Raw genomic sequence first — 18,566 nt, 5'->3', positions numbered from 1 at the left:
CCAAAATTGTGCTAAGCAACATGGTTAGCAATGACGCTCTCTTTTTGTTTTTGTTTTTGAGACGGAGTTTCGCTCTTGTTGTCCAGGCTGGAGTGCAATGGCGAGATCTCGGCTCACTGCAACCTCCACCTCCCGGGTTCAAGTGATTCTCCTGCTTCAGCCTCCTGAGTAGCTGGGATTGAAGGCATGTGCCACCATGTCTGACTAATTTTGTAGTTTTAGTAGAGACGGGGTTTCTCCATGTTGGTGAGGCTAGTCTGGAACTCCTGACCTCAGGTGATTCGCCCATCTCAGCCTCCCAAAGTGCTGAGATTACAGGCGTGAGCCACCGCACCTGGCCACAATGACTGTCTTAACAGAGCATGCCAGCATCCCCCACTGCTCAGCACACACTTTTCTGAATTATTACAGCACCTGCAATTGTTTGGAAAGCTGAGCACATTTGCTTGTTTGTTCAATCCAGACAACAGCTCTGTAGGTTTTATTTGTATTTCCCACACACTCATACACTCAAGTTTCTTAAGGGTGGCTGAGCAAAAGTATGATACATTTCAACTTTTAAGGACAAATTTGAGGAAATTGCCACTGACTGAACCCCAGGGTTCAGAGTGGTTTGTTTTGGTCGGAATGCTGAACTAGCCACTGGTAATGCTGGCTGCTCTTCACCACCCAGGTTCACTCTTAGCTCTGAGAATTATGCCATTTGCTTCTGCTTCCAGCAACAGTGAAAATTAGCTTATGCAATTTTCACTCCCTCATTTTTACCCTGTGTGTGATTATGGATGAACTGTGAAGCAGAAAGAAGACAAACAAATTGTATAAGCTGGGTCTACCCTGTGGTCTCAACAGTAATTCAGCAAATGTGACATGGGAGTCAACAGGAAACTCATATACCCATCAGCAGACTGTCATGTTGATGATGAAAACAAGTCAGATTTCTTTCCTACAGGGCTTACTTTCCAACGTGCCAATGTGTAAATTCTTCAGCAGGAGTTAATAAAGGAAATCCTTTAATAGAAATTAAGGTCCCTTTTTAAAAATGAAAAAAAAAAAAAAAACCAACAAACAGGTATTCAGAGCACTGGAGTTTTCAGTTAATAGTGGATCTGGCGAGGAAACATTGCTTTGCTGTCCCTGCCTCCAGGGTAAAAGAAAATATTGAGGAAGGAAGAAATGAGATTCAAGTTTTAAGAAAATTTGGAGAGCCAAATGATATTATATACACAGGTGTGGAATGAGGAATATTTTGTTTCATGTACCACATCTTTCATTCATCAAATCACTGTCCTCCTCAAGGGTTCATTAAGAAAACATGTTCTTCACAGAAACAGTAATGAAACAACAGTTGATACCACCAGGTAAAACAAAACAGATAATGGCACTACTTCTTTGCCTCTTTAGAATATCACCCTGTGGCATTATGTTTCACTCGTTTTTATAGAGACATGGCTTTTTGTTTGTTTGTTTTAAAGATAGTGTCATCTGTGGATCTGGATTTGAGGTGATAAACTTGCATCGGGTTGTTTCAAAGTATGTTCTGAGGCCGGGTGTGGTGGCTCACGTCTGGAATCCAAGCACTTTGGGAGGCCGAGGCAGGCACATCACTTGAGGTCAGAAGTTCAAGATCAGCCTGGCCAACATGGTAAAACCCTGTCTCTACTAAAAATACAAAAATTAGCCAGGCATGATAGCAGGTGCCTGTAATTCCAGCTACTTGGGAGGCTGAGTCAAGAGAATCACTTGAACCCGGGACATGGAGGTTGCAGTGGGCCAAGACCCTACCCTACCCCACTCCAGCTTGGGCAACAGAGTGAGATCCATCTCAAAAAAAAAAAAAAAAAGAAAAAGAAAAACGAAAAATACAAAGTATATTCGGAGACGTTATCCTGAAGAAAGCATCTCGCTTCAAATGCTTTATGAAAATATTTAGTGAAGTTAATAAATGGTCTAAGAATTGCCACTGCGTAGAAAGAGTTGATTTGATTTCATTTCAGAAAAGTCTTAATCTGAAATTAGCGTTGGTAATGATTTGAATATGTGTAATTCTCTTAGCCTAAGATGTGGAGTATATGTCAAATTATATGCTTTATTCAACTTGTAAGCTACTGGTGAGTCATGAGACAATTTAGGGATTGCTTTTAGTGAAATTAAATAGAACAGAAAATATGAGAGTTCATTGGTAATTTGGTAAGAGTTTTGTAGATATATATGTATACACAGTCATATTACCGATAGGTAGAGGAATACTTTTCACTGTGGGCCATATTCAAAAAAAGTTTGAAAACTCCTGCCTTGATGAATTTTGGCATGGTCAAAACATGGTATCAGCCAGGATTGGCACACTAAAAATTTTACTCTACATAACCAACAAGCTTGTCATTGTTCTTTTGATTTGTCATTTATTTGGGGATTTTGAAATGGCTATACTTCTTTTGTAATCTTTCCCTCTTTAGTCTGTTCCTCCCAGAGACAGTGGTTAGTTGTGAATGAGGGAAATAAAGCCATACTTCAAAGTTCAGCATACATTAACTGGGCATATTTTCAGAGGAGGAAATATTTCATATATTCTTTAAAATTAACAATTCTGACATGTGCCTGCCTCATAGCTTTTCAGTTACCATGACTCACATTAATTTTACCTTAATGCCACTGTTTGACATTAGATGCCTCTCCAGAGAGGAAGAAAATCATCCAGAAATTAGGTGCATAAAGGTTATTAAACTAAAGTTCTGGCCTGCACATTTTACTTTCCTCCTAATTAAATGCCATTAGTAGAAATGTATGATCCTCAGTATGTGCACCTGCTTGAATTCCTGTCCACTTGAAGGACAATAAAGATGCTGAGGAATTCTCATTTTATTTGCAGCCTTTTTCCTGGAAATATTACTTATAGCTACCATTAGTAACCATAACATTATGCCAAAGCTGAAGACAGAATTTTAAAAACGTGAAAGACTTCCTTCTTTATTGGAAACTTCTGTAACTTGCTTCATCCCCAAATAACTAAGCTCTGTGAGGAATATGTGAAAAATGCCAATAATACTCTAACTTTGGAACTTCAAGAATGGGGCTATGTTATTTGACATTGTTGATAAATTTCAGGCCTCATGTCTTGGGCATCCTGTAAATATAGGTGGGAAAGTAAAACATTGTTAGTGGACTAGAATAAATTTTATCACCACAAAAACATGTTCCTAATGCTACTGCATCTTTTCAGTTTGATCTTAAACCTGAGGGTTAATCACTGTTGTTGACAGACTTGGTTGCTGCTACACACTTTTTTGGTATAGCTATATTAGTAAGAACTCTTGGTTCCAGGTCTGAAATCCAGTCCTACTAAACTGGCTTAGGAAACAAAGGGCATTTATTGATTCATATAACTGAAAAGTTTTAAGTAGTTTTGGCTTTAGTCTTAGGCAGGTCTTCTTTATGTGGTGATAACCACATTGAATCTTTCATTCTATCCGTTCACCAACCCAGCAGCAATTCTCTTTCCAGTAGTGTTCATAAAATCCAAGTACTGAGTCTCACTGGAATAATGTAGATCACATGCTCATTTCTGAACCAATAACTCTGGCCAATGGGATGAACAGGGACTGACCAGACCTGAGTCACATTCTTATATTTATATTCTAAAGGCAAGAGGAGAAGCAGGTTCTCTAAAGGAAAAAATAGTGGCTATTACAAAGCAAAGGTTTTATGTAAATTTAGGGTAAGTAAAAATGGGAAATGTTACTGCAGAGGTTTTCTACTGGCTATTCCAAATAACTTTGATGTCATTCATTTTAAAAAAGTGGTAATATTAACTATATGGCCACCTCAGTTATCCATTTAACAAATATGTAGTGAGCCAGCGTAGACATTCCCTTTAATGTCTCTGAGCCTGTGAATTGTGTGCATGATTTTGAACAAGTATCTGTAATATTTTATTAAATGATTCTCATCACCCTGGGTAATAAACAGGTGATTTGACTTAGTAGAATGCAGGTGCTATTTTTAATACTTAGTGCTCTCTGGAGGGCTTCCAAATAATAATAGCATCTTTAAAAGCTTTGGATTCCCCAAGGAGCAATAAAATTGTGCTGAGTATTGTCTGTGATAAATAACACATCTCCCTTCTCCACTCTTCCATATTCCTACTTGAGAAAGCGTTAGATTTCCTGACATTATCTGAGGGTTGATTGCCTAGTGAAGGTCAATACTTCTTTGTTTTCTATTACTACATGTTTCTTTGTGATCATATCGAAATGATGAGAACAGGACCAGCTTTTAAAATATTAAAAATCCGGGAAAATAAAAGCATGAATACATCAACAAGGAGCATAACTTAAGATTTTCCACTTAAGTGGAAACAGCTTAAATTCTTTCCTGACCAGTGGAGTTCAGGGCTACCAAGAAAGGACTGGAGGAAACAAGATCCCAGAGGAAAGGAGCCACAGAGATGTAAGTTCAACATACTGCATGGAATTTTCCCTTGAGGCCTTTTTGTACACTCCCAGGGAGAGACAACAAATATAAAGCTGCAAACATCTGATACAGGAGCAAATGGCAAAGCAGATATTGTAGCAGTCTCATAGTGTCTCACAGAGTTCAGGACTTTCAAAGAGGTAGGACCATGGAAATACTCAAGGTCCTTGAGGGCCCTGTAGAACTACATCGTAGGGTAAGAGAAAACTGGAAATATACCAGCCTCAACTGGATTAAGATGATTTTCCTGTACTCTATCTGCCTGCCAGAAGAAAATCAAATCATCTTTGGAGAACGATAACATCATTCAAAACTTGTACAATTTCCATAAGCAATGTATCTGTCACTCACTAAAAAGTAGTAGACATGCCAGGAAACAAGAAAAAATGACCAAAAATCAAGAGACAAAATCCGCCAAAAGTAACAGATCCAAAAGTGATTGAGATATTGGAGCTATAAGATACAGACTTTCAAATAATAGATGAATATGTTCAAGAAGAGACAGAAAATTTCACCAGAGATCTAGATCCTACGAAAGGAATCAAATGTACAACATAAAACTTAAAATTACAGTAAGTGCAATTTAAAACTCAGTAGATAGGTTTAATAATAGAGTTGACACATCAGAAAAGAGGATTCATGATCTGGAAAATAGATCAGCAGAAAATGTCCAGATTAAAGCAGAGTGGAAAAGAGAATGCAAAAATAAAGAAAATTTTACAAGAGACATATTGGTTAGCGTAAAGGTCTGGGTCAGGTAATTGGAGGCCCAAGAGGAGATTTCAGAGAAGATGGGGCAGAAGTATTATTTGAAGAATAGCAGTAAAGAATTTTCCAAAATTAATGAATGATATCAAGCCATAGATTCAAGAAACTATATAAGAAAAAAAAGTCAAATAAAATATGAAGGCATATTGTAGTAAAACTGCTTAAAAATTGAAGACAAATAAATGAATCTTAAAAGCATCCCGATGAAAAAAGATACATTTTCAAAGGCACACCAGTGAGACATACAGCTAATTTTTAAACCAAAACAATGGAACCAAGAAAATAATGGGATGCCATGTTTAAAGTGCCAAGAAAGTAATTGCCAATTCAGAATTTCATACCTACCAAACACATCCTTTAAAAAAGACATTTTTAGAAAAATCAAAACTGAGATAATTATCAGCATATCTATATCAAAATTATTAAAAGGAGCTCTTCAGTCAGAGGAAATGGTCCCAGTTGAAATCATGAAAATGAAGGAGGGCATGAAGAACACCAAAAAGTATAAATATATAAGTAAGTGTGTATGAATACGGATTGTTTAAAACAATCAAAGTAATGTTTAGTGGAGTTTAACTCCTGTAACTAAAGATAGAACAATTTAAGCACTCATTGACAGTAACTGCAGCAGATGCAAATTCATCAAATATTTTAAATCCATGAATTCATAACGTTAAGAATAATTATAACCAATTGGTTACCATGGGAAGATGTTAGTGAACAATTTGTTATTTTGAAAAATGGTATACAAACGTAAAAAATCAAGCATTTGTTCCACATCTTTTATATGACTAAGTAAACATAGATGCGGGAATTTTCTCTTGATAATAGGATTCCTGCTAATAAATGTTTTAAAAGTATAATATTCTTATTTTTATTATAATGAATTAATGGATCCAGGCCTTGAACATTTATGGGAAAAGAGAAAAGAACATAAACCACTAGCCATGAGGTAATCTTACCAATAACAAAACAAATGAACTTGAATCTGATCACGCCTCTGGATCTAACTGCAAACAAACAGAAATTACAGCTAGGAAGCATCTTATTTAACACAATACCATGGGGGAAAAGAATCAGAGAGTGGGAAACTTCAGTTCCAACAAGCCACTTTCTCCAATGCATAGATAGCAAGGGGGAAAAAAAAAGATTGAGGGAGAATCAATAGGTTAAATTAAGCTTAAAGGACAAATCAACCAATCACAGTGTGCAGAATTTATTTGGCTCTTCATTTCAAAATACCTATAAAAATAGTTATCACATTTGAGACATTTGGAAATTTGAGCATTTCCAGAGTCTTTGATGGTATTATGGCATTATTTATTTATTGAGATGGAGTCTCACTCTGTCACCCAGGCTGCACACTGCAACCTCCCAGGTTTAAGTGATTCTCCTGCCTCAGACTCCTGAGTAGCTGGGACTACAGGCATGCACCACCATGCCTGGCTAACTTTTGTACTTTTTAGTACAGATGGGGTTTTACCATGTTGGCCAGACTGGTCTCGAACTCCTGACCTCGAGTGATCCGCCTGCCTCTGCCTCCCAAAGTGTTGGGATTACAGGTGTGAGCCATTGCGCTTGGCCCATTATCATTTTTTTTTGTATGTTTGATAATGACGTCATAGTTATGTGTTAGAAAAAGCATACTCATCTTTTGGATATACATACTGAAATAGTCATAAGAAATGTAATATGAGGTTTGGAATTTGTTTTAAAATAATATATTTGGAGAGAAAATGGATGGAATAGAGATGGAACAAGATTGGTCATGAGCTAATGATTGCTAAGGCAGGATATGAAGTCATGAATATGAAGCTTTCATTAGATTATTAAGTCTATTTTTGCATATGTTGGGAATTATCCATAATAAAAAGCTTGAAAAATGAAATATATGTAGAATTAAAATAAAGGCAACAAACAATAACAGGTAGAGTAAGAGTGGATTAAATGAAGTTAAAATAATGTGAAATCCTTATCCAGACAGGACAAAAGTATCAATTATGGTAGATTCTAATAAGTAAAGAAATCATATTTTCGTTTCTAGGGTAACCACTTAAAGAATGTACAATTACCAAGCTGATAGAGGGAGAAAATAGATAATATGAAATATATTTGATTAATTGAAGACAAAAGGAGAATTTAGGAACAAAAAACTGTGAGACAAATAAAGAATATATTAAGATAGTGATATGAATATAAATATAACCATAATTATATTAATACAAAAGACTACTTCTATTTAAAAACAAATTATTAGACTGGATTATTAAAACAAGACAACTGGAAGCTAACTATGTGAGGTACAATCTAAATACAAATCCATATAAAGATTCAAAGTTGTAGAAAGAGAAACATTGTGCAAACACGCAATATTCCAAAAGAAGCAGACAATAGCTATATGTATAGGCACACATAGTATGGTCTCAAAATATTCAAAAGCAAATAACAGCACTAAAAAAGAGAAATATACAAATCTTCAGTCTTAGTTGGAATTTTACCATACCTCTTCAGGTAGTTAATAGAATATGAAGACAAAAATATCAGTAAACGGCTGGGCGTGGTAGCTCACACCTGTAATCCCAACACTTTGGGAGGCCGAGGCAGGCAGATCACTTGAGTCTAGGAGTTTAAGACCAGCCTGGACAACATGGCAAAACTCCATTTCTACAAAACCAAAAAATCCAGAAGGCTGAGGTGGGAGGCTCACTTGAGCCCGGGAGGCAGAGGTTGCGGCGAGCTGTGATCAGGCCACTGCACCTCAGCCTAGGCAATAGAGGGAGACCCTGTCTCAAAACAAAACAAACAAAAAAGTCAGTAAGCATATAGAAGATTCAAATACCACTTGTAACAAACTTAATATATAGAACACTGCAACAACCAAATAACATACGTTTTAAAATATTTAGTAAATATAATATATACCTAGACATTAGCACTTCTTAACAAATTTCAAAGGCTTAAAACTGTAGAGTTTATCTTCTGTTCACTGTAGTATTAAGGTGGAAATCAGTAATAAAACGATAATGATAGAATTCCAATACTTGGAAATTAGGTAATATTTTCTTCCCTATGTTTCAAAGAAAGTAATCACAATGAAAATTAAAAATATTTCTGATAGTGAAAATGTAACGTATCCAGCTTTGATACTGCAGCTAAAGCAGTTTTTATATGGAAATATATAGCCTTAAATTCTTAGAAAAGAATAAAGCCTGAAAATTAGTAATCTAGTAATCACTATCAAGAATCTTAAAAATAAACAGAATAAATGCAAAGAAAGTAGAAGAAAATAAAGATAAGAGTAGAAGTTATTGAAATAAAAATCAGAAATTAAAAAGCACTAAAAAAGGTATTACTAAGATTTTATGCCAATAAATTTGAACATTTAAATGAAATGGTTAAATTCCTTGAAAACACAACTACATTTGATATAATATATCAAATAGATATAATATATTTTTAGGGAATCTGTTCCAATTGTAGTTTAAATTACAATCAATGCTACAATAGCCTCTTAAGTGATACCCTTGCAGTCGCTCTTGTCTCCTTCCAATCCATTTTCCACACTGTAGCTTGAAAGAGATTTTTAAGATGGTAATTGAATTATGCCACCATCCTGGTGGAAACCATTCATTTCCACCATTTAAAAGCCTCTCTTGATTCTCCCATCTTGCTTCCCTGGTTTCTGCACGCAAACTACACTGCCCTTTTTCTTCCTCAAAATCTCTTTCTGCCTGCCACAGAGCATTTGCACATTCTTGTTTCCTCAGCCCCATGGAACTTTGTTTTCTTCATCTCCAGTGGCTTCATTTTCTCTCTTCAGATTTCAACTCAAATGTTTTCTCCTCTCTAAACTAGGCGAACCCCTTATGGGCACCTGTCACTGCTCTGCATTACTATTTCATCACTGCCTTTCTCCCCAACAAGACAGTCAGCTCTGGGTGTTCAGAAACCACGTATAATATGTTTTTGCTCAGCTGCCAGCTCAGCTTGGCATATGCTGTTTGTTGAACATACAGAAGAATGTATGTACGTTTGTAAATAGAATAGAGATAAGATTATTGCAGCTGATGATATGATATGTGACTAATTATGGGAAATAACTTCAAAGGGACGTCAAGGGCAGAAGTTCTGATGAAATATAAATGAAAGGGCTGATTTTTCAGATAAGGTAATTGAGGCTCATGAGTTAAGAAATTAGCACATGGAATCCCAGTCACTGACAGAGCCAGAATTTCAACCTAGGTCTGCCTAATAGCACCAGTATGCCCAAGAGCAGTTACGTGTATAAAGCCTTTAAATAAGCATGATAAATGCTGCATACTCTATCCTTCTGAAAATTCATGAGGACCATTATGAATATTAAAGACGGACAATTCCTGGAGTAAGGAAACCTGCTTAAGTTAATGTTAATATCCTTTTCATTTGGCAAATTCCCTGAATGGAATTCACCTTGGCAAATGTAGCTATCATTTCTTCATTTATTCCTTTGTCCTTAGTTTGCTTTTTCTGTCCTTACTACATTGATTATAATTCCATTGCTAAATAATTCTTTCCAAAGAAGACATTTGCCAAATACTTCCACCTAGCTGGAAGGAGAAGACAAAACTCCCCTCTGTTCAACATAAAACATTGTCTTTTAAAGTTAATCTGTCATAACTTAGGGTCAGGTGTCCAAAGACATGGACCTTGTTTAACCTTTCTGTTTCAGCTATACTTACTGCCATGAAATTATGCTCTGTCCCTCCCATATCCTTTAGGCTACCAAATTGCACATGATCAAGGGCCACCAGACCTGCAATGGCAGTCAAAATTAGAACATTGCAACTATTTTTCATGAATAAAGAGAAACATTTGGTCAAACTCGAGTCCAATTACCAATGATAAAACATACCAGTGTGACCTTTAATAATTGCTAAAGAACAAGACTTAACTATAAATAATACTACATCTATTTTATTTTTAGCTTATTTTGTTTAAAAATTAATTCTTGCTAAACAGTTCTTGGTGCTAGGAAAATTTGCCAAGGCTCATTTCTTTAAAAATGGAACATAAGTCTTGCTGGACATGCATATACTGTACTTCTCCAGATTTCTCATAAGTTTAAATATATGGATTTTATGTCTAGGTAGAGAATTTTACCGTGCCTTATTCTGTACCAGGTATATTTATATCTATATCAATACAGGTATGTTGAGAAAATCTATGCATATCTACAAACTGACAGGAGGTGCTGTGAAGGATTTTTAGCTTAAATATGAGTACAGATTCTCAAAAGCCCCACCACAATGTGATTTTGAGTTTGCAGTAATTCAGTGTGATATATGTAGTTCTTTTCTGAGTAAAAGCTTTGAAGTGTTTTATTGAAAATTTTAAAGTGCATACAAAAGAATAAGGAGGAATCTGGTCTAAAATCAGCATTTTTAAAAATTAGCTGCTAAAATTAAAAAATAAAAAATAAAATTTTTGACGTGTCTGACTACAGAATGTATTCATTTAACAAATAGGCATTAAGGACAGAGAAGGAGGATTAGACGGCATCTGTGCTTTCCAGGAGCTCACCTATGTGGAAGAGATAAATAGACAGTTGTGCATATACAGTATCAGCGTTAGGCACCACAGCAAGGGGATCAGGTGCTTTGTAAAGGGACACTTGCCTCATACAAGATCAGGGACTCAGGCTGGGCTTCCGAAAGGAAGTGACACTTAAGCTAAGACTTCTGTGTCTCCCAGTTTTGTATGGTGAAGAAATTGACACAGGAGGGCCTGTGTTACCTTCAGTTAACTGAAAAAAGAGTCTGCAATTGTTTTGTAAACAAATGGTCCCTTTGTGGCAGCATGTTTTGGCTGTGGACAGAAAAGAAGATGGGTCTGGCACGGTTGCTCACGCCTGTAATCCCAGCACTTTGGGAGGCCAAGACGGGTGGATCACGAGGTCGGGAGATTGAGACCATACTGGCTAACACAGTGAAACCCTGTCTCTACTAAAACTACAACAAATTAGCCTGGCATGATGGCACGTGCCTGTAGTCCCAGCTACTCGGGAGGCTGAGGCAGGAGTATTGCTTGAACCCAGGAGGTGGAGGTTGCAGTGAGCTGAGATCACGCCACTGCACTCCAGCCTGGGCGACAAAGTGAGACTCCATCTCAAAAAGAAAAAGAAAAGAAAAGAAGAATATGATGCTGTGTTTTTCTGGCTCTAGTTTGCTTTTGTGTGATTTCTTTGTTTTTTAATTCTTTTTACTATGAACCCATACAAAGCCACATGATGATTATCTCTGCCCAGCTTAGTATCTGATTTTGAACAAGGTATTTTTTAGAAGTTTAGCTGATGTGTGTATTTCATGCGGAGGGTGTGTAAAAGTAGTGCATAATCAAAGCTTTGTTGCAGTAACTCCCTGACCATGAGCCCTTCTGTGAGACCTGCTCTTCTACCCAAAGGGCTGCTGTCTAAGTCATGTTTGCCCAGTGTGTCCCCCCTGAAACGGAAATATTCACAGTTCATTTTTTGTAGGACGCTGACAGCAGAAGCCTGTGGCCTGCAGATGTATTTTGAAAATCAAGAAATTTCAGTGCATATCGGGATTTCTATTATTACATTGCCAAAGTGGAAAGGCAGCATGAGTTCTGTTTGTTGTAAGGCCCTTTTCTTCCAGCTTCTGGTTTTATACCTGGTCAGCATCACACTTTTAATTACCTGCCTGGCCTCTGTAGTTGCTGGAATTGGTAAGTCCTTATGTACAGTTGTGTCTGATTAAACCAGGTGTAGACAGATTTTGACCTTGGTTGGGTTAATTAGATCCTTTTTTCCCTCTGAGCATTTTTAAATTGTCTTCAGGGCACTACTTGGTTTAAACTTAAGTCACAAGAGATACAGATATTTGGTCATGTCGATGCCAAAGCAGAAAAAGCACAGCTAAAGGTAGGGACAATGAGGTAAAGGTTCCAGAAAGAAGTAGAGCCACAAGAACCTGCAGCCCCAGAGAGAGAGAGAGAGAGAGAGTGAATGTTTCAACCTCAAATCTGAAGGGCTACCCACACCCTGGCTCTGGTTCTTCATAAGGCCTGGCTGTACTTGCTGTCCTATGTGCTCTAATTCCTCATCCAGAATCCTCTTTTTACTTGGACACTTCAAGTTGGTTTTCATTTTTTATAACTAAATGGATCTTAACTAAGAGGCTTACATATGGGTTTGTGATATTTTTGTTTGAGTGGGGAAATGTAACTTTAGGTTTCCAACAATTTTTCATGAATACTCTAGTTGGATTAGAACAAAATCTTGTAATGATTAAATAGGGTATATGAATTGACTGTTAGAAACCTTTGGACTATTTTAGTTGCATGAGGACAAAATCTTGACCTCTGAGTTTCAGTCTTCCCTAAGTAGTTGTATCTATTCCTGAATTGCCATATTGAGATTCAACTGTGAAAAATTGACTCAAAATCAGCTAAAAAGTTTCCGTCCTTCTTAACCTTGATGTTTTGAGAAAAGTAGTATATAACATGTTGTATTTATAAAATAATATGCTTGGAGTATAATAAACTAAACACCCGTGAACCACCATCTACCTTAAGAACTGTAACATTACCATCTACTGAAGTGTTTTTTTTACCTAACTCATCTCCTGCCTATTGTTTCCAATAGTAACCATTATACTGAATGAATGGATGTACTGGATGAATTTTCCATTCATGTCTTCCTTGCTTTTCTTTTATCATTTTGCAATAAATTTGTCACATGTATATGTATATATATATATGCCTAAGCAGACATATTTTAGTTTTTAAGTATTATAAAATGGCTTTATGTTGTACGTCAGTGATTCCCAACTTCTTCCATCATGGCATACATAGAACTTGAAAATATTATAGAACCTCCTGATATAAATGCTCATGGCTTGCCACAAGACTTTGGCTACTCCAGGTACTATTCACCCCCAGAACTAAAGGGATTGGCAACCCTTGTAACCCACTTACTGAAGCACACTACTTGAAAAGCACTGTTGTATGTAGTCTTCTCCATGTGCTGTTTCCACTTGGATTTCTGTTTCTAAGATTTATTCCTATGATTGCATGTGGCTGTAGTTCATTCCTTTTCACTGTATATAATATTCCTATGTTAATATATAAGCATTTTCATCTTATCCTGTTTAGCTCTCCTGCTTGCTTTTCATTTACGTTAAGGGTCATTCCAGCCTACCATGAAGTATGGAAAACTATTGGATTTGACTTAACGTCTTCTTAGGATTCAAAGACGTGACTTTAAATTTTGAATTTAAAAACTTGTTTAATTTTAGATTGAATCTTAGAGTATATGGTAACAAGAAATAGAATTTGATCAGTATATAAGACATAACTTTCTCTGTTTATATTATTAGGACAAGTCTGGTTGGTTGGTGGTGTTTGCCTGGAGTACTATTGGAAATGTATTTTGAGCCAAGTGAGGGCTCTGTGGTTAAGAATTCAGTAATCAGTTATGGATGTCTGCCTTGGGTATTCCTAATAGAAGTAAAGACATGCTTGCTACATATTTGCCTTCCCTAATCTATCTGCCTCTCCTTCTGTGATTATCTTGAAACTATGTTGATTATCTGGGTATTATCTAATTTGTAGCTAACCTCTTTTGGAAAATGAAATTCATGGTTAGATTTAAAAGTCAAAGAATAGCATGTAGTTGTGCTCTTTTTTTCTGATAATTTGTTATTGTCTCTAATTACCTTCACCACAGTTGATGCTCTTCTCACATGTATATAAAATATTCTATCCCTTCTGTACAGCATATTTTACTATCATTATTGAGCTCCAAACTGGAAAGTAAGTAAAATGTCCTTTGGTATCCTCAGTTTCAGGGTTTGAACTCAGCTTTATGTACATAGATCTTGTCCCCTGTAATTTAAAATAACTAGAGTAGCAAAGCTTCTGTAAACTCTCCAGAGTCTATTAAACATTATTTTTAAGATAACATCTTTCCTTGTTCGTCATTTATGAATGTTTGGTCAGGAAATGATCGTAAAAAGCTTCAAATCCCAATTGAATAATGTGTTCTTAAAAGTAGCTGCCAAGTGTAAATACCACTGATATACATTCATGCATATGATAGTGTATAAATAACTGGGGAAAGCATAGCAAAGGTCAATCAATTATGTATAGGTCAGAATGCTTTCCATCTGGATTGAGTCATTTTAGCAAATGACATCATGTGTCCTTTGGAGTCTATTATGAAATGTGACTTGAGTCATTATAGATTGGCTTCTTCTCTGGGTTACCAGGATGGCAGTGGTGAGACTTAATAAATAAATGTATTGGACTCTGCAGGAGCAGATTTACATAATTAGGGTGCAGGGATGAAGGCTTCTCATTCTGCAGAAACCCTTTGGGCTCCATCAATTTCTAGTTGTTTATCCTTCGTGGTTGATTTTTTTTTTAAAAGAAACTGAAAACAAAAGAGTTTAAATTGAGCCAAATGCTCTTTATAGAACTGTAATGGACATCTTTCCATGACATTGAAAGACCAGCAGGGAATCAATAGTAATGAATCTGGCACCCTTCTCGTCTCTTCTAACTTCATCATTGCTCTTCTGGATGGGGCTGCTTGGACACTTTAAGTTTGGTTTGTAATTTATATTTTGATCTGATGAGGAGTGGTCACACCAGATTGCCAGATAGACCCTAGAGCCATTGGTGGGATGGGATGTTGTATGAGATGGGAAGAGATGTTGGCATTTTTCAATTGGCACAACAGGAGCTGAATTTAGCTGATAGACCAAGTGATAAAAGGAGCTGCCAAGTCCAGTCATTTCCGATTAGTCAGGGCTTGAGGAGGTAAATGTTACTTGACAGAATTTAATGTGTGATTTTTCCCTCCCTTCAGGATATTTTGGAAATGTTAAAAAGTTGACCTTTTTTTTTTTTTTTTTTTTTTTTTTTTTTTTTTTTTTTTTTTAAGTAGGATAGCTTGGAATGAAAGACTTTCGGTCAAAATTGCTGTCATATTTTATAGACTTTTATAGGTGGAATCTAGTTCGATCCTTGGAAGGAGGAAGACTTGGACATTCTTAGCAAAGATGAAAGGAAATGGTCCTTGCCTTTAGGGAGTGTGTAGTTTAGTGGAAGGACATGCAAACAGATTACCACAGTATAAAATGACAGTTACTCAAATAAGATATGTGTGAATCCAGACAGTATTTATACTTTTGGCACTTATATTATCCTTCACTTATTTGTTTGGATTATGATAACTATGGCTAAGAAACATGCCCCCACTTTTTCTTATTCTTAAGGCATATTGAGAGTGAACTTTGAAATTTCAAGATGGATACCATAGAAGAGGCAAAATTGTACACTCTTTTAGGGTTTTCTTTTCAACTGGGCCTGAGACTTAAATGAATATAAGACAGATTAATGGGAGAAAAGCACGCATATTTATTTAATATAAGTTTTATGTGACATGAGATACCTCATAAGGAAATGAAGACTCAAAGAAGTGGCAAAGCCTAGATGGTTTTATATTAGGTTGAACAAAGAGAGGCAGTTGTAGAAAAGTAACTAAACTGTGTGGAAAGGCTAAAGAAAGATAAGAATTATTTTAACAAGATCTGTTTGTACAGACTTTTCCTAGTCTCATTTTCCCATCCTTGATGACAAGAATGTGTCTTTCCTTCTGGTATCACGGGACATCTTCTAGAGGGGGTTTGTCTCCTGCTTTCAGGAAGAAAAGGGGGAGGGTTAGACCTTCTTGCATCTGCTGGATTTTGTTTTGTTTTTTAATGTGCCTTTAGCTCAACATAATCCTCAGGCTAAAGTGGCATATTTTGGGCTGGCATATTCTCCCATGCTTCACTACCCTATGTTTTGGCCATTCAGAGGCAATGTGGCTGCCCTTCTCCTGGAATAGTCTTGAGATTCTGCATATGATCCGAAGCCTTAACTCCATTGCAATGAAACTCCATGGATTCTTAGGGACTATTCTTTGATTATGACTACAGAGACACCAGAACAAATGGTTAAAAGATGAATAAATATGTCAAGTTGTCATTGACTTGTCAAGTTGCCTGCGGTATCCAACAGCTGATTGCACTGCTATGTTTTCTTTCCCCGCTATAGTGATTGGCTGAGATTATAATCTGTGGTCAATGGATTGATCAACTGATTTGGTGTGGTATAGATAGATAAAAAGTGGAATCTTTTTTTTTTTCTTTTTTTTTTTTGAGATGGAGTTTTGCTCTTGTCTCCCAGGCTGGAGTGCAATGGCGTGATCTCAGGTCACCGCAACCTCCGCCTCCCAGGTTCAAGCAGTTCTCCTGCCTCAGCCTCCTGAGTGGCTGGGATTACAGGCACCCGCCACCATGCCTAGCTAATTTTTGTATTTTTAGTAGATATGGGGTTTCACCATGTTGACCAGGCTGGTCTTGAACTCCTGACTTCAGGTGATCCACCCGCCTTGGCCTCCCAAAGTGCTGGGATTGCAGGCATGAACCACTGCGCCCAGACAAAAAGTGGAATCTTTTTTGCCCCATTCAAAGAGACCTTTCCCTTTATTTAGAGAAAACAATCCTGCTATAGCTATAAATGCTAGTTAATGAAGAACAAGGTCTATCTCTGATGTTTTTTGACCCCCATCTAGATCATTCTCCTTAAATACTCTCACTAGAGTTTTTCTTACATCTTTTAGCCAGATATTAATGCTTAACCCATTTCCTGTTTGCTCCAAGAGTACTGTGCTGGTAGCAAGCTGCACTTCTTTCTTCTAAATGGTAAGTGGGTTAAGCATATTATAGGGTGATGAAGGTCATTGGGAGTCAAGAGACCTGCATTCCAGTCCTGGCTTCACCATTAACCAGCTGAGCAGCATTCCAGTCCTGGGTTCACCATTAACCAGCTGAGCAATGGTAGGCAGCGTGTTTTACTCTGTTAGGTTTTTCCTCTTTATTTGGTTGTTACAGTTCCTTTTGGTCATGGGCTGCCTTACTGTTTGGATCCTTGGTGCCTTAAGTAGCACCTGGCACCATAGTAGATCGTAAGTGTTCCCTGACTAGAAAAACAGTAATACTAATAGCAATAAACAGTTTATGTTGAAGGGAGTGAAAATATTAATAATGTTAAGCAACTCTAAGAATTTTATTTTTAGCATGTCTTCTTTGCCTGTGCTCTTGTTCCTTGGATGAGTTGAGACTCCAACTCACAGCCTCTCGATTTCTCTTGAAGAGTACAAAAGACACTTTTTCTTGTATCCAGTATTTTTTTCTAATGATAAAACAGTACATACTTATGGTAGAAAATATAAAAGCCACAGATAAGCAAAAAACAAAAACAGAATCTCCTATGTATCAGGAATATGTTCAGCAGCAAAATAAAGAAAATCCAACCAATAGTGACTTTCTTCAAGTCTTTAGAGGATAATCTAGAGCTGATGTTTTGATATTTCTCTACTACTACTGTTCTTAGCATGTTTTTTTTTTGTCTTTGTAGTCACAATGAAGCTGCTGTTCCTCCAGACATTATGTTTAGATTGGAAAGGTAAATGATAGGCCTGTTAGATAAATCCGCTCCTTTTAATCAGACAATTTAAAAAGCCCTACCTAGGCCGGGCATGGTGGGTCATGCCTGTAATCTCAGCACTTTGAGAGGCTGAGGCGGGTGGATCACTTGAGGTCAGGAGTTTGAGACCAGCCTGGCCAACATGGTGAAACCCCATCTCTACTAAAAATACAAAAAAATTAGCCAGGTATGGTGCATGTCTGTAATTCCAGCTACTTGGGAGGCTGAAGCAGGAGAATCGTTTGAACTCGGGAGGCGGAGGTTGCAATGAGCCAAGATCGTGCCACTGCACTCCAGCCTGGGTGACAGAGTAAGACTCCATCTCTGCTCCAGCCTGGGTGACAAAGCAAGACTCCGTCTCAAAAGAAAAAAAAAAAAAGCCCTACCTAGCAGCCTTCTTTAATATCTTATTTTATAGAACAATTCACAAGTGCAAAGAATGCTGGAGAGAAGGGACTATGAATGGAAGATGGCTGACCAATGAATGTTTGTCAAACCAATGGCATACAAAGATAATAGCTGTCAATAAATATGACTTTACAATATCTACTGTTTTGCAATGTGTTTCCCCCCTTAATAGTACCAGAAATCTGTTTTTCATGTTATTAAATATTCCACCACTTAATTTTCAGTGTCTGTATAGTGTAGTCATGCCTCACTTAATGAAAGCTGTGTCATTAGACAATATCATACTCATATGAGCATCACTGTACTGAATACTATAGGCAACTGTAACACAATGGTAAGTATTTGCATATCTAAACATAGAAAAGGTAATGCATGCACTAGGACTTTAT

General features: G+C 36.9%; 1 protein-coding gene across 31 annotated transcripts in view; it reads left to right on the top strand.

The window, feature by feature from the left end:
• Positions 1–18,566, top strand: part of LOC105483059 (fragile histidine triad diadenosine triphosphatase) — a 1,492,666-nt gene that overhangs the window by 265,857 nt on the left and 1,208,243 nt on the right. The gene's annotated exons all lie outside the window — the stretch shown is intronic.

Source organism: Macaca nemestrina, chromosome 2 (genome assembly GCF_043159975.1).
Source record: "Macaca nemestrina isolate mMacNem1 chromosome 2, mMacNem.hap1, whole genome shotgun sequence".
NCBI classification, from domain to species: domain Eukaryota; kingdom Metazoa; phylum Chordata; class Mammalia; order Primates; family Cercopithecidae; genus Macaca; species Macaca nemestrina.
Note: the sequence above shows the minus strand (reverse complement) of the source record. Positions and strands in the feature narration are given on the sequence as shown.